Below are 17,195 nucleotides of genomic sequence, written 5' to 3'. Positions count from 1 at the left end.
TGTTTTAGCATTTTGATGGTCATTGACTGCATCAGTTGCTAAGTTGGGGTGATCTTTTCAAAATGTAAATCTGATCATTTTTTACCTCTTCAGTAATTTTTCTATTACTACAGAATAAAATCCAAAACACTTAAGAATGCCTTCTGAGTCCCTCAAGGTCTGCTTACCCCTCCAAACTGCTCTCTCTCCTCTCTTCTCACTCAGCACGTTCTATTCAAGTTGTTTTTCTTTCCGTTTCTCAGTTTTCTCACTAGAAACATTAATTCCTACTCATCCTTCAGATCTCTTCTCACATATTATTTCATTGGGGACGTTTTTCCTGGCCTCCCAGACTGGAGCAGGTTCCTCCACACTATGCCCCAATGTGCCTCATATCACCTTTGGAACTCCTGCTCAATGTCGAGACCGCAAGCTAACAGGGACCCTGGGGTGGGTGGTGGGGATTGCAAGTCAGATGAAAAGTTCACATATTCTGCCTTTAGTGATGCACTTGACCTCCTAAAAATCTGCTTTTCTGCCCTTTCTGTTTATTCTTTTAGGAGAAAAATAAAACCACATGACTTGAAGCAAAGCCAAAAGTCTCCGTGAAGCCAGATAATAATGTTCTCTTTTAAGCAAATGTCTTTTGCAAAGCTGAGGATTTCAGAAGTTCTTAGTGGGCAATAAAGGGTCTAGCCCTTTGGAGGGATAAAATGTCCAAAACCGTTTCACCCTGATTTTCAGCTTAAGGGAAAGGAAGAGAAGCCGTCTGGTGCATTTTCTGTGTAACTACGGTTGACAGAAAGGTTTGGTCTGAGACGCTGGCCGCCCTGGTCCATCCAGAGGAGGATTAAAGGGAAGGCAAACGGTATCGTGTTTACTTTTTCTTTCAGCAATTTCAGCTTCCACTAAATTTCACTTTCCAAGTCCTTCTAACTTTCTGAGGTTCTTGCTGTTCACAGAACCAATAACTGAGTGGCTATTATTATGACTGTACTACAGCAGCTGGTTTAGCTCAGTGGATTGAGCGTCGGCCTGCGAGCTAAGTGTCGCTGGTTCGATCTTCCAGTCAGGGCACATCAGAGAAGGAAAACTCTGACTCCAAAAACCTCCGCTGCCTTGCGGCATACCTCTTCAGGGAAAGGCTAAGGGAGTAAACCCCGACAGAAAATCCGGAACCGGAGTCCCTAAGGCGGTTTGACGTTGTAGTCAACACTGGCAACTCCTGCGGCGCACCTGAAGCCAAGCTGTATTGACTTCGTCTTTCCCTTGGACCCTTCAGCTGCGAAGAGAGGGGGAGTCTACTGCATGGGCAACAGCAGACCCTCCATATCACCCTGCCCAGGCTCTGTAGCTTCAGCTTCACTGGAGAGGACACTCCAGCGTCATCGCAAGATGTCGATTCAACACGGGAGGAGACAGATACCGTGTCACTCCCGAGTCGGACTGCACAGCCATTCTCGGCGGTGCAGATAGACTCTTAAGAAGCTACACCATCGTCTCTCGAGACGGACGGCTGCCGACGACGACCATAGCAGCTGTGCTTCCATTCTGCCGCCGGGAGAACATTAAAGCTTAAACAATCCATTATTACCTTTGTAGGTGAGAGAGCACACGTGGGCATCAACTGTTCTGGCAACAGTCATGTATGTCCCTTGGAGGCCAGGCCTTCAGACCACTCAATTCTACATGTCATCGGGTAGCCTTCATCTAAGTTAATAACAGAGTGGCAGGCAGCTTAGGAGGTATCTGTTAAAGAACACAATAGTTTGAAGCAAAACTGGCAACTTCTCCGATATAAAATTAACTCATGCATACTGTGTATATTAACAGCAAACAAACATGGCAAGAAGCTGGACATTCTTCCATACGGCTCTCACCTGCCCACTTCTCACGTGCATCCTGGGGATGGTTCTCTAGTCCCAACGTTGGCCCGTCGTGCCCTTCCATCAGGCTCCCCAGAGGGGTTTCTCAACTCCTGCCACTCCCCTTCAGGGTGGCCCTCCTGTGCCACCTGGTCTTCCAGGGCAGAAAGATCAGCCCGTTTTAGCAGTGTCCCTCACACAAAGTCAGCCTGGGGGGTGAAACAGAGCCTGGGAAGGCCAACCCAAATAGGCTCTCGGTCCAAAATGACTAGTCTGAGTCTAAATGAGGACAGTCCTTGAGAAGAAAAAGGGGGAGGCCTATGTGGAAAGGGACCAGTCGCTGCTGGCTTTTTCTAACAGCCACATTTGGGCTTGATTGTCACGGTCCCTTGTTGAATCCACGCGCCCTATAGTCTCCTCACCTTCTCTGAGCTCCTCTAGTCTCCTACAGAGAAGCCACTCATTTACTCTGGTAGATACTCGAATACCCCTACTAAAATGATGAAGGCTTATCATTTGGACCATGAAATTAAACAGCACCCAAAGGACACCTTCTCCATCTACTATTTGATCAAAGGCCACATGTCAAAATCCACCTATAATCAGTGAGTTAAGATACTAGCCTCATTGTAACCAAGGAGGTCCAACTGCCTTCATGATAAATAGTTGAAATTGCTTGGAAAAGTATAGTTAAACCGAGTATAGAAACATTCTAATTATATTCAGTATTTCGAGAATACCTACTAGGTACATTTGACTCTAAGGACAAATGTTTCCACCTTTAAGGAGTCAACATCCCTATGCAGAGATACATTAACAATTTACAAAGCATTTGCACAGAAGTAATGTGTGATAACTGATGTGGGGTCACAAGTCTTGGGAAGACTGAAAAGAGCTCACAGCAGAAATACAATATGAAAGGGGCCTTCAAGAATCAGTAGGAGTTGATTAGGCAGAACAAGAACAATGGTATTTTAAGAAAGAGGAACATGGAGCAGCAGATAGATCCATTTTTGTCTTGGCAATACTCCTCTAGGTGAGTTTTTCATCCTTCAGCATCTGTCACCTACCACACATCATCAGGTAATTTTGGCTAATAGGTTGAAAAGGAAGGCTTGATATTCATTTAAATGACATGAGAGTGTAAGAGAAACCTGCTACTCAGGAATGTCGAACACACATCATTTTATTAGATTGCATAGAATTGAACAAAATCATTTATTGTGAAGAGGTTTGTAATCTTTCCCTGACCTATTTTGCCAGAATATTTCTTCCTTCCCTCTTCTGCAAGGAGGAAAAGTAGGAAAATTTCCCCATGTTCAGTTTCTTAGGAAAATTGTGCAGAAGAAAGCACTGTCCTTCCAGAGGCCTGCCTACATCTAGGGGACTGGAAGTATCAGGAACATGTTACGTGGCCACACACGGCATAGACAGAGAGTTGGCTTCAGAACCAAGATGATGGGGACTAAATAACATGGATTACAAAGTTCTTTGAGGTAGAGAGAAATAGAAGCAGATGAGATAATTTAATATAGTTGTCATAAAGTATGTATTTAGACCTTTTAAATTGAGAAAGACAAGATTAGAATTGGGGGGCTTGACTTATTTAGCTCTGACCCTGCTCTGATCTTGAGTCAGACAGGGCATAGTTCCCAAAGTATTTCATACATAAGATATAAAATTCTGTAGGACTGATTCATGCTTAGCAACATGGGAAGGGTAGCAGGATAGGAATTTACATGTATTAGACACCTTTACCCTGGCTGGTTTGGCTCAGTGGATTGAGCGTCGGCCTGCGAGCTAAGTGTCGCTGGTTCGATCTTCCAGTCAGGGCACATCAGAGAAGGAAAACTCTGACTCCAAAAAACCTCCGCTGCCTTGCGGCATACCTCTTCAGGGGAAAGGCTAAGGGAGTAAACCCCGACAGAAAATCCGGAGCTGGAGTCCCTAAGGCGGTTTGACGTTGTAGTCAACACCGGCAACTCCTGCGGCGCACCTGAAGCCAAGCTGTATTGACTCCGTCTTTCCCTTGGATCCTTCAGCTGCGAAGAGAGGGGGGGTCTGCTGCATGGGCAACAGCAGACCCTCCATATCACCCTGCCCAGGCTCTGTAGCTTCAGCTTCACTGGAGAGGACACTCCAGCATCATCGCAAGATGTCGATTCAACATGGGAGGAGACAGATACCGTGTCACTCCCGAGTCGGACTGCACAGCCATTCTCGGCGGTGCAGATAGACACTTAAGAAGCTACACCATCGTCTCTCGAGACGGACGGCTGCCGACGACGACGACTCACTATTCATTGGGAGAGCATAATATCCCAGGAACAGTGCCAGCCCCTGAGACTATAATAAACCCTTATATAGATTATCCTCTGATAGGTAATATAAGAAAGTAAAGGGCAATCAGCATAGCCTCTGACAAGTTCTACAATGAGGCGTTTAGAGCATGAACATGTCCCAGAAGAGATGACAGATAAAGGATGACCTACGAGGTCAGCAGGACCTAGTCAGACAAAGAGGGAGGAGTATTCAAGGCAGAGAGAGCAATGTGCAAAGGACTGAAGTTTCCATAGGCAGCAAAGTATCCATCTGCTTCTAGAATAAAGTGGAACAGGGGTGGGGGTCTATAAAGGAAGAAGTACTATAGTTGAAAGAAGAGGCTGGAGAAATAATCAGGAACCAAATCAAGAAGAGTCTTGTCATCATTTAAAGAAATCAGAATTTTATTCTTCTTATGGGAATCCATGAATAATAGAGAACTGAAGGATTTGAGCAGAGAAAAGGCAATGATTGGATGTGTGTTTTCAAAAGACCTGCCTGCTGCTGTAGAGGGAATGCTGGTAACAAAGCTGGTGGCAAGAATATTCACCAGATTGTGTGAGAACATAGGGGAGAGGTCATGGTGGCCTGAATAGGGCAGTGCAGTCAGCATAGGAAAAGGGTGGGTCAAATCAACTGGATACGGCGACTGGATGCAGATGGCAAGGAAGGGGAAAGAGGAAAGGCTGCTGTCTTGCTTGTGATTTAAGTTTTGGGGAAGATGGTGGTGCCTGCCATTCCCTGAGGCTGGGGACACAGAAGTGTCCGGTTTGGACACACTGAACTTGAGGTACCAATGAGACATCCACAAAAAGATGTCCAATATGTGGTGAGAAGAAACTTTCAAGGGAGATTAAAAAGCCACAGCAAGAGGCGTGAAGGAAAAACAAATAAGGGTCCAAAAGGTCAATGTTCAGGAAAGAGTGAGTGGAGTGATCAGTAGTTTCAAACTCACTCCCTATGCACCAGGCACTGAGTCAGAAAATGGGGCCCAAGAGTGACTAGGCTGTGCTCCCTGCCCTTGGAAACATTGTGTTATCTCCCTGTATCTGATCCCTTCCTTGGCTCCTTTGGTACTGAGATTTTGTTATCTTCCTCCCCCAAATTTTGCGGGAATCTGAAGTCCTGGCCCAAATCCCAGTATTGATGGCATGGCACCCAGTCACGGTAACTCATTATTTATTACAAATCATCACTGACTCAATGCTTGACTCCCCACTGCTAAAAAACTGTCTACCTTCCTTCCTCTGCCTAACCGAGACCTGGTGTTCCCAGACTCCTGTTACTATCTCACTGACTTTGTTTCTAATTAAGTACAAAGATCAACTCTCCTTCCCACTACCCCTGTCCAGCATGAGTTGCTTGTTCTTATAAACAGAATGACCCTAGGTTGAAAATACATATGACAGGGGACCTGTTTTGTTGAGGATGAAGAGGAATCTCAAGGCTTGTTTTCAGCCAAGAGTTCTCTCTCCTAGAACTCTGGCAGCTCTTTTGTGAGTTCCCTTTGAGAAACGTTCTGTGCAATGTCTTACTTCTTTTAGAGGACAGTCGTCAGCAGGGTACTAACTGCACAGTATCTTTGGACAGGCAGGTTTTCTTCAGCACTGAAGTTCTCAGCCTCTCCTCCTGTTATACCCTATACATTAGGTTCCCTGCAGGGTGGGAAATCAGGGCAGACCGTGGGATCGTCTGCTCCGTGGTTCTGCAATAGCACCTGGCAGATGGAACCTTATGGCCGGGCTTTGGAAGAAGGCATTTTTCCTGCCATTGGCAGGAATTTAGGGCAGCTTCTTTCTGGTTCATAAAGTTGTCCTTTGTAAACACTATAATTTGGGCTGTCTGGGTTTTTCTGTCTTCCATGAGAAAAGAAGCTGAGCCTTGGCACAGATAATGCACAATAACTACATGGAGAACATATTTTAATGGATAATTTTTTGTAATAGACATGATTTTTTTTCCATCTGCGCTTTGCCTACATGGTATTAAAGGGCCACACAGCCACAGCCAGCAGTTTTATGGAGAGAGGAGAAGGTATTGAGGAAAAGCTAGGCTGGGATGTTTTTAAATTTGTGGTGAAAAATTCACATACAGTTTGTAAAGTACTGATGGTGCTTTTAACCCTAAAAATACACACGGGAATTTAATTACGGTACAAATCAGCATGTATCAAATACTTCAGAAGAAGCGACATCACACAGGAAGGTGACCTTCGAAACAGTATCTCATAAATCCAAATTGCACATAGTCAAAATTATTTCTTAACATGTTGACAATGTTTCATGTCATGATTTGAATGTACTTTTAATAAATTCAGAACAGGCCCTTTTTCTTGCAGAGTTAATGTAGACGACTGTCTCTCTGGTAATCTAAAGTATACACAGTTCAAGGATCTCCCCAAACCCTGTCTTAGAGCTCCCCACTGGATGGAGGAGTAAGTATAGTTACACCTAGGATGCTTCCCGCTGGATTGCAGGTCAAAGGATGGCCTGGACCAGGGAGCGAACAAGAAGTCCCAGTTCAAAGTGCTGGCAGTAACTAGTTGGAAGTTTAGCACACCTCATTTGAACTGAAACATGATCTATGGAAGACACACAGTTCTGTGAAATAATAGAATGGCCGACCGAGTTGCACTCCATATGCTAAATTTCAGTAAGAGGTAATAGTACTGTAGAAGGCCACTCTGGATCCCATCTGCATTTGAGTACATTTTAGTCTAACTCACAAAGCAAAAAGAGCTTGCATCAAATTGATTCCACTAAAAACTCAGAAAAGTATCTCTAGTCAATCTCTTGTGTGGTCATTGAAAAGAAAAATATGACACATTTCAGAGAAGCTCCACTTCATTCCAAAGCTACCACTGCTCCCAGTGGCCACAGCAAGATCACACGACTGTTTCTCCTTACTTATATGGTAGTCCTTACGTCTCGGTCCAAAATATTCCATCTTCAGATATTTCATTTTCAAACTGAATCTCAGCAGCATTTTAGATCTTTTCACAGATGGTGACAATTAGACAAGTACTAGACGAATTTAATCCACACCTTTGTTTCGCTGTGGTTGCTTCAGGCAGAATAGCAGAGTCGGAAGTGCGGGCTCTGGTGGAGACAAGAGTGGCTGTGAAACCTCATACTTTCATCGACTGTCCACGTGACGTTGGGCAATTCTATTTGCCTCTGTCAGTAAAACGGGGTTAATATGACCTATTTCATCAAGTTGTGAGGATTACATAACATTTTAAACTGCTAATATCAACTAAGCCAGTGGTTCTCAAACTTAATTTGCATAAGAATCTCTCTGGAAACTTGATAAAAGCAGCAGCGCCTTCAGAGGTTCCCAGTCAAAAGGTCTGGGAGGAGTCCGACAATCCACACCTACTAACAAACACCTCGGGTAATCTGTTTCAAGTATTACGAACGTACCTTGAGAAACACTACATTAGTCACTTAACAGGTGTTCATTCATTTTCTTTCCCTCCCAGTAAGCTATTTCTAGCAAGTACTAGAATTGGATTTTGGAATCAGACATTTTCCCCACCAGCGGTTACTTTAGAACTTGGCTAATGGCCTCAAAGCCTCAACTCTGGTCCGCTGTCAATCACTCAGCGCGCACTGTTAACACTCAGACGTCACCAGATGGCAACTGACCCCCTTTCCATCCATCCAGGCAAGGAATTCCTACTGAACGCCTGATGTCTGCCGGGCACAATTCTAAGGCCGCTGTCAGCAAACTGTGGCCCATGAGCCAAATCCTGTCTGTTGCTTGTATTTATAAATAAAGTTTTATTGGAACGGAGCCATGTTCACCTGTTTACACATTGTCGACAGCTGCTTTTGTGCCACAATGGCAGAGTTGAAGGGTTTGGACCAAAACTATTTGGTCCTCAGAGCTTTCGATTATCTGGCAGAGAGAGAAACATTCCACCGTCACAGAAAGTTCTACTAGGAAAACACTGGTCTAGACTGTCAGCATGGGGTACTGCTCAGAAATGTTAATTTTTAAGTCAGACCCTAAAACTAATAAAAGGAAATCCCTGGGGATGAAGCCTGGGAATCTGGATTTTTAACATGTCCCCAGGTAATTCTGCTTGGAAACCAGAAGTATAAACTGTGAGGAAAAAGTCCAGCAACTGATGAAGCCAGGAGATTAGGGGACCCTTTCAAAGGTGAGAAGGAAGAAATTCAGTTAGCAGCCTTCAAACTTTTCTCCGTGATGCTGCTGGAAAGATCTTCACAAACTCATATCTCTTGCCAATGACCCTCCCCTGGCCAGCCTTTCCACTGCCTTTAGCTAATAAGCAAAATCTCCAACATGACCTGCAGCCATCACTCGCTCAAAGATTCCCTCTTTTAGATCCCAGTCCCCCTTCCTACTCTCAACTACACCATGACCCGGGGTGGGTGGTGCTCCCATCCTCCCCACGTTTCACCTGCAAAGCCTTTACCATTGTTTGCAGCTGTCCATGAAGAGCTCTAAGCTCTCCGAAGGCAGAGGCCACATACTCTGAACCGATCATTGTATAATCAGCACCTGGTCGAGCGCCTCACTCACACGTACTCATGGAATAAATGCATGAATATTTTAGAAAGATCATTAGCAGCAGAGTGGAAAATGAATCGAGGTAGGCTTGCTGGTGCCAAGACACAAAGCAGAGAGCCAAGCTGGGAGTGTTGCAATAGTCCCAGGGAACGACGAGATGCAAATAGGGGCAGCAGCATTGAGTATGGAGAGATAGGGACAAATCTCAGAAATATTCCATAGTAAAAAAAGAATTATGGGAACTGCAGAATCCGCAGCTAGGTGATGCCGCACCAGCTTCCATTTTCTGCCCCTTCACCCCATCCCTCTAGGATGCCTTCTCTCTGATTCCTTATCCTTTGGTTAGTCTTATTCCCTCCCCTTGGTTTTTGGTCTCCGCTACATTTTAACGTGTGTATTCCTCAAACGCTCGGGGCCAGTAACCATAGGAATCCTCAATGAACTTTCCTCACCGGCTCTCTCCTGACCTATAAGCTCCAGTTTGGTTTTTCTGCCCAGGAGAAGGAGAACGAAACTCAGCGGGAAGCTCATTTGTTCAAAAGCAGAGCAGCCGACAAACGCTGGGCTTGCTTTCTCTGGAAATGTCAGATCTCCGAAGACACAGAGCTCTTGAAAAGGTTGTCTAAACAGCTAGCTGTCTCCTTTTCACCTGTTCCTAATTCTACCACAACGCAGCCGCCCATACTGAGGCAATGTAATTTATAATTATAAATGGCATGAAATTCCAAATCCTGTGTTTTAACTCTCCTTGCCCTGCTTTACCACTCAGGATCTGCATAACCAACCGCGGCTCGCCTTCCTCCACAGACCTAGGACCAGCACAGAGCCACGTGATCTGACATCTCGTTACGTTGTCCTCTACCTGTTGCCCTTGGATGACTCCACGCGCGCGCACGCCCATCTGTCTGACCTGCGCATCCGCGCAGGTGCCCAAGCGCCCGCCTCTGTCTCCCCGCCCCCACCCCAAGTTCTCCGGGAAGCAAGCAGGCAGGTTAACAAATTAAGTTGCCTTTGTTTGCTTCAGGACACTTCCCGATGACCTAAGCTCCTTGCAGTAGACAGGGCGGCCATCCCCTGAAATAGCTACCCCATTAGCCCATTTCACTTTACCCTTTCCCTTGAATATCCAAACCCCGCACGTCTTCGCTCAATGTGATGCCCACGAGCAAGCACGCTTCACTCACGCCGCCTTACTCACCTACGTCTATGCTTCCTTTCAGATGGAGCGTCCTGGTGTTCTGGTTCAAGATGGAGCATCCCGGGCTCCCCTGTTCCCACGGGGGTGCTGAATCTGCAACTAAATATGGGACGAGTTTCTCTGAAAAAGACAAACACAACTAAAAACTAAAAACTGTCTGATCCTACGTATAGGGTGAATGAGAGAGGCCCACATCGAATGGGACAGTCTTGCCACAACCTCGTGGCCCCATCAGGGACCCACAGTCAAGAGGGGACTCAAAACCGGGAGATTCTCCCCCCCGGGAGTGAAGCGTTAGACGCTCCACGGGAAGCCCAGCTTGTCAGGCCTGCACCTGGGAGAGAGGGGTTCCTAAAACATCTAACTTTGAAAATCACTGGGGCTCCTGTCCAGGAAACCCCAAAGCTACTGCACCCGAGAAAGAGCTCTTAAAGGGTTTGCGGCTCAGACTCACCTGCCCCAGCGCCCAGGCCAGGGGCGCCCGTGGAGGCCCCGCACTCGCAGGAATGAGGCTCATCTCCGCACTTAAAGCCCCGGCCCGCATCTTAAAGCCCTGGCCCGGCGCAGAGTCTGATGAGCCACAGCTGGGGGCCCGCGGGCCGGCAGCACCTTGTCGCTCCCCTCCGCCCCTTGTTTTCCTGTGGCGCCATCTCTGCGCTCTCGCTGTGCCGGGCTCTGGAGCACCGGGAACTCTAGAGGGGGACTTCTACACACATATCCGTGCCCCAGTTTCACGGCTGCCCCCCAGGAGTCACCCTGGGTCGCCTGGCTCTGGAGGCCAGGGGAGCCTTCCATCGTGGGACCCCCCGACTTTTCACAGTCGGTGAGATAGTTCCAGGGCGACTGGCACCCCAAGGCACTGCGCAACACAGACTGAAACACGCCCCAGGCTTTCAGCGACAGAGGCCTATCTGCCTGTCCCCAGAGCTGCGGCCTGAGGGCGGGCTTCTGGTCTGGCACTCAAGCAGGTGCGAAATGACCGGCTCACAGGACAGGGAGGGCCAGCCTTCTGAACCTGACTGTGATGAGTCATGGGCACCTGCCTCTGCTGGGGCTGGGGGCTGGGGAGCTCCTGGGATAGTTTCCTTTGACCTGGGGCAATTATCACAGCAGCTGGGGGACTGGAGAGCCACTGAAGGAGATCTGGGTGGGGCACCATTGGCCCCCACTACAGCGGGACTTCTCAATGGGGTGATCGTCCCCAAAGGGGGTGTCATTCGTTTTTGGAAGGCGTGAGAAGGGAACATCTTAGACATTACAATGGTTTGTAGCCCTCCGAAGGGCTACAGACTAGAACCGGATATACAGTATATTTATGGTATTAAATTTTTATGGGAAGAAAAACAATTAGGAAAAAAATTCTGAAAATTTCCCTGAAGGGGTGATAAAACATAAAAATAATAACAGAAGTTGAGAACCCCTGCAACATAGAGTGTAATCCGTTCTCTGAAGTCCTAATCCCCTGGTTGCTACGTCCATTAATTGTGCATGTGTTTATACTCATTTTCTATCCCCCTACGTGCATAGAACAGGAGCATATAATAAACAGTAGTTGTTTCCTGCTTGTGGAATTTAAACAGTGATACAATGTTAGCAGCTGCCCCAGGTCCTGGGGAAATTCCCACCTGGAACTGTTTAGCTCTTTAGTGATTAGAAGGTACTATTTTCCCCATGTACCGTCATCTCTATCCAAAGTGTTCAAGTTCAAAACCCTCAGTTCAGGGAGCTAAAAATATCCAGTGTTAAGTGAGTGAGCTGCCATTCCTGTCTTCTCCTCCACTTCCTGGTCCTGAAAGAGATCTGTCTTTCCTTTTCCACTATGCCCCCCCCCACACACACACTTTCTGCCTCGTTTCATTAACCTCTTCTTCCCCCTTCCGACCAGCTGCCCGTGTTAACTAGTCTCTCAGCTCTGACACCCTGGCTGGGCAAACGGGCACCTGCTGGTCATTACATGCCCTCTCTCAGCTCCACGCCCACTCTCTGCGCTCTCTGCGATGCTCCAGCCAGGACTCTGTCTCACTCCTCTGCCTTTGCTGGGTGGCTCCCAGTCTGGTTCTGACAAAAGGGGGTCCGCTCACTGAAGGCACACTGATGGCAGGCCAAGGGAGACAGGACATGCTCCTTCCTGAGGGTTGGCTGTCCCTGTCAGTGTCACCTCAGTGCTTCTTTTTGCCTTTCCAGGTCCCCAATTCCTTGTAAGTTCTCTCCATTAAAATAACTGGTGTGACTGCTGTTTAACTGGACTCTGGGCTCTGAATGTTAATATGTTGCCCTTGGTCCGTGACCTCTCTGATTCTTCGTTTTTGCTTTGAAAACTGGGGCAAGATGGGATACCTGCGTTCAGTGTGGCTGAGAGAGAAAGCTAATGAGAGGGGAAATACACAGGACAGGGCCAGAGTCATACTTAGAGATGGAGACCACCGGATTATGGTCAAGTCTCAAGCTCTCAACCCCCAGCACCTGTGAACATGACATCATTTGGAATAAAGGTCTTTGTAGATAGAGGTAATCAAGTTAAGATTAAGGTCATGAACTAGGGTGGGCCCTAATATAGTGGCATATCCTATAACAAGAGGGAAATAGGGATCCAGAGATAGAGACCCATGCAGACAGGGTCACGTGATAACCAAGGCAGAGATTGGAGCATCGTGTCTACAAGTCAAGGGACAGCCACGGATTGCCGGTAACCACCAGAAGCGAGGAGAGAGGCCAGGAAGAATTCTCCCTTAGGACCTTCATCTCCACCATGCCAACATCTTGATTTTGGACTTCTAGCCTGCACTCTGAGAAAATAAATTTCTCCTCTGTTAAGCCAAAATTTGTGGTAATGTGTTATATCAGCTCTAAGAAACTAATACTTAAAAAAAGAAAGCATTAAAACACTTGTTTCTTACTTATGTGTGTAGTTTTAACATATCTATGCAAATAAGCCCTTTCTATAATTTAGGAAACAATTTTCAGTTTCAAGGAAATGACAATGAAGCTAGTGTTAGCTCCTGCCTGGCCACTGGTTCTGAATAAATGATTCCCAATCATTATAAAACTTAAATACTGGCCTAAGCAGTTTTTATCCTGGCATCACGCTCTCGGATAATGCCTTAGGCATTCATACTGAAAACGCACGTAACCGTTTCTCTATCCACAGCCCACAAGGCCAATACAATGTTTTACTTACACAGGGAGACAGACACAAATAAGACATGTCAGGCTTTGCCCATTACTTATATTTCTTTTTTTAACTAGTAACTACAAAATCATAATTGACATTCAATGACTTCCTGTTAACTTTGTTATTCTCCTTATCTGATGAACTCTTTTGGCAATGAGGCAAGAAGAATTTTGACCTTAAAATCCAGGTGGGAGTAGGTTTGCACTTTGCCATGGCTAATTAATGCAAAAACTTGGGAAATTTGCTTGTAGTTCAGTCCAATTAAACTCTAAATAAAGCCAATGACAGCAATCAGACCCTCCATGGCTCCAGGATGAAAATGAATTCTCCTCCGCACACCGAGGCCATTAGAAGGTGGGATGACCAGGCTGCCTCTCCCCCGCCGTAAATCCATGGACACTGGTTCCCAGCCCTTGTGGGGAGTGGAGTCGTTGAAGCATCATTACCTTTGTTCTTCCGCTAGCTGTACGGACCAGCTTGCTGCAATGGCCGGGACTGACTGACTACGCTGTAGGTAAAGACCATGGCAAGCCCTCTTTGTCCTGGGGAACATTCTAGGAAAGGCTTCCTTCTAAATGGCTATACTTCTTCCCAGATTCTCTTTATCATTGTCATTAAGGCCATGGCTTCAAGCCACCAAAACATGAAGTAGGAGTCAATGATGTCTCAACTCTTTGTCACCCGAGCCCTCCTCTGTCTTCCCTCCCGCTGGGCTTCTCCAAGCCACCTAGAGAGGAAGGCAGCGCCTCTTTCTTTGTTTCTCTTCCAATCACTCTTTTGTTTTATTCTTTCCCTTTTTTTGCGGTGAGGAAGCACCACAGTATAGTAACTAAGCACATCAGCGCCAAGTAAAATGAAAGTCTTGGGTTCAAATTCTCTGGCCCAAGCAAATCATGTAAACCTCTGTGACACCAATTGTCCTCATGTATAAAATAGAAACACTAGTGCCAATTTAGGGTTATCTTTGAGGATTAGTGAAACAAAGTGCTCAGCCCTCTTAATATAAGAAGAAACCCAAAAACTTGGTACATGTCTTCCTTTGCTTAATATTCAGCCATAATCACGTTTAGATTAGACACGAGTAAGCTCTGGTCCATCCCATATTCCGATAAGGCCTAACAATGAAATCTCGTGCCAAATGAAAACCCCAGTTTTGCTGCATTGATTATAGCGTACCCATACAAAGGCACACAATAAATAATTACAGTAGGTTGAATACCAGCTTTTAAAATACATTGTATCTATACAAAAGACAAATGAGGGGGAAATTAAAAATAAATCTATCCACTGAGACCCATGGCTGTTTTCTGTTTATCTGAGTTGTCAGTGTGTTTTTAGTTTTGCTTTTCCTGTAGAACAGTAAAGCTGTTGCATTTTGCTCTGGAAATTGAACCAAGAGAGGCAGGCAGAATTTGTTCTTTTTTTCCCTGGGAAATATTGCAGATTATTGTGCTCCATGAATAGCCTGATTGCTTCCACAATGCCAGGAGACAGAGCAGTCACAGGTGCCGGGTTGTGCACTCACACTCTGGGCGAGACCATCATTAAGAGCTTTGTTCTCAGGGTCACCAGAAACAGGCCCCCTTGTGCATTTCACAATCGCCACCGCAGTGCGTTCAGAGAGTCAGACTCCCCCAGACGCCGTGAAACAACCTCTCTCTGCTAGAGGCCACCCATCATGCCTTTGTCTTCCTCATCCACAGATCCGACGAGAGCAGCAGGCATCCAGAACTACGTGACTCTTCTTGAAAGGCACACCCAGTGCTGGCTCTTCACTGTCAAATGTCTCCTCCAAACACACACTTTCCAAGACTTCTTGTGGACTTGCTGAGATGGGACTGGCTCCTGCTCAACGCATGTGAGTTCTCCATCTTCCTCCCACACATCTGTCAGGCATCATGTCCTCTTTGCAATGACCAGAGAGGAGCATGACTCCGGTAGTTTTGACCTAAGCAAGTGAAGCATGGAATTGTCCCTATCTTAGTTGGGGAAGAACGCCCAAGAAGCATGTTTCAGGAGGAAGGGGAGGCGGCGTAGTCAGAGCAGGAGTTCGGTTTTGACCATATTGTGTTTGAAACATGTATTACATGTCCACACGAACATGTCAAGTCAATAGTTGAATATGAGACTGAGTTCTTGGGAGAGGTCAAGACTAGAGATGTCTATGCGATAGTTGTCAGCATGTAGAAGTCATTTGAAGCCATGAGAACAGATACAATAACCAAGGGGGTTAGGGTAGATGGAAAAGAGAAGAACAAAGAACTGAACTCTGACAGCTCAGCAATAATAAGATGTAGGGGAGAGGAGGAGGGATAAGTACTTAGTATGTTTTTATTAAATTCATTTGTTTCTATGTTAAATATTTCCAGGGTCTCTCAATCACTTTTACGGGACCTGTTTTCCTTGTCTGATGCTTCACTTTCCTTGTGAGAAGGAAATGAACTTAGCATGCCAAATGGAACAGAGCAAGTCATGGTGTGAATTGCAAGAGGAAAGGGAGACCTATACAGCTCCTGATTTGAGCTCCAGACTTTTATGATTGCAGGCCATGTTCCATTATTTTCTTTTCGTGACTGAGTCTGAACGTTCAGGTCTCAAAAATATACTTACCAGGTTGAATTCTTGAACCTAAATGCAGTAACTGACATTTTTTGCCTATCGACTTCCTATTATTGGATGTAGCTCATGAATTGTCAAGCAAGGTATTTGTGAATCCAGGGCTGAATATTCACTGCATTGGATTTCTTAGCTTAGTGTGACCACACAGTTGAATACCATGCCTGTGTCTACCCATTTCCCTGTCTCCAGGCAGCATTACATTTGCCATTAGAAATCTACAAGATCTTATAAAATTCTACCACATAAATAAACACTCAAACTATCATATTTAAAGACATTATTCTCAGCAGAAAACAAGAACTATTAAGACTAAATATAACTGTTTGTCAGTAAAATGTTTACATGTGTGTTTTATGTGACATTGAGTTAGCTCCAACTTTTGGCGACCCTGTGGATGAGTGATGTCCACAGTGTCCTGTCCTCACAGTCCTGCTCAGCTCCTGTAGACTGATGTCTACAGCTTCTTTTGAGGAGTGAATCTATCTCGTATTTGGTTCTTCTAGTTTTCTGCTGCCTTCTATTTTTGCCAGCATTATTATCTTCTCTAAAGAACCCTGCCTTCTCAAGATGGGCCTGAAGTAGGACACCTTCAGTTTTGTCATTTTTGCCTCCAGTGACTTTTCAGGCTTCAGTTGTTCATATCTCTGGCAGTCTGGGGTATCTGTAGAGCTCTAGCAATCAGAAGTACCAATAAATGACTTTGATTAAAATATCAAAAGTTTTATTCACTCTGTGATGATTATATTTATTACCTTTTTGTTTATTAATTTCTCTCTTATTCAAGTTACATGAACAATATAATTTTTAAATGTAATTAAAATATAAGGTATACAACATGAAGATGTCTTTCAATACTTATATAGAATGGGGCAAAAGTAGGTTTACAGTTGTTGGTATGAAAAATAATCCAATATGTAATTAATAAATAAGAATATAAGAATAAATGCTGTTCCATGTACTCACAACTGTGAAGCTACTTTTGCTCCACCCTATACATTGTAAAATGGTTACCACATCATGTTAATTAACATTTCCATCACTTCACATAGTTACTTTTCTGTGTGTGATGAGAACACATAGGTTATTCCCTTACTAAATGTCAAGTACAAAATGCAGTATTAACTATAGTCACCATGTTGTACATTAGAGCTCCGAAAATTATTCACCCTGCATAACTGAACCTTGGTACTCTTTGACCAATATCTCTCCATTTACCCCACCTTCAACCCTTGGCAACCACCTTTCTATTCTCTGCTTTTATGAGTTTAATTTTTTTAGATTCTACATATAAGTGTGATCATGCACTCCTATGACTATGGAAAACATAGTCTCTTGAAAGGAAAATCCAATGTTGCTATTTTCTAGTTGGGATCTAGAAAGGTAAAGTATTCCACTTCCATAGCAGAGCAGAAAATGAGGTGCATATACCCTGAGATTCATTTTGGTGACTTTATGTACAGTTGGGACTTCCTGGTGCAAACTAAAGACATTAAATAGCCTG

The sequence above is a fragment of the Furipterus horrens genome, unplaced genomic scaffold, assembly GCF_987537825.1.
Source record: "Furipterus horrens unplaced genomic scaffold, mFurHor1.1.pri manual_scaffold_5, whole genome shotgun sequence".
In the NCBI taxonomy this organism is placed as follows: domain Eukaryota; kingdom Metazoa; phylum Chordata; class Mammalia; order Chiroptera; family Furipteridae; genus Furipterus; species Furipterus horrens.
The sequence above is the reverse complement of the archived record's forward strand: the minus strand, read 5'-3'. Positions refer to the sequence as shown.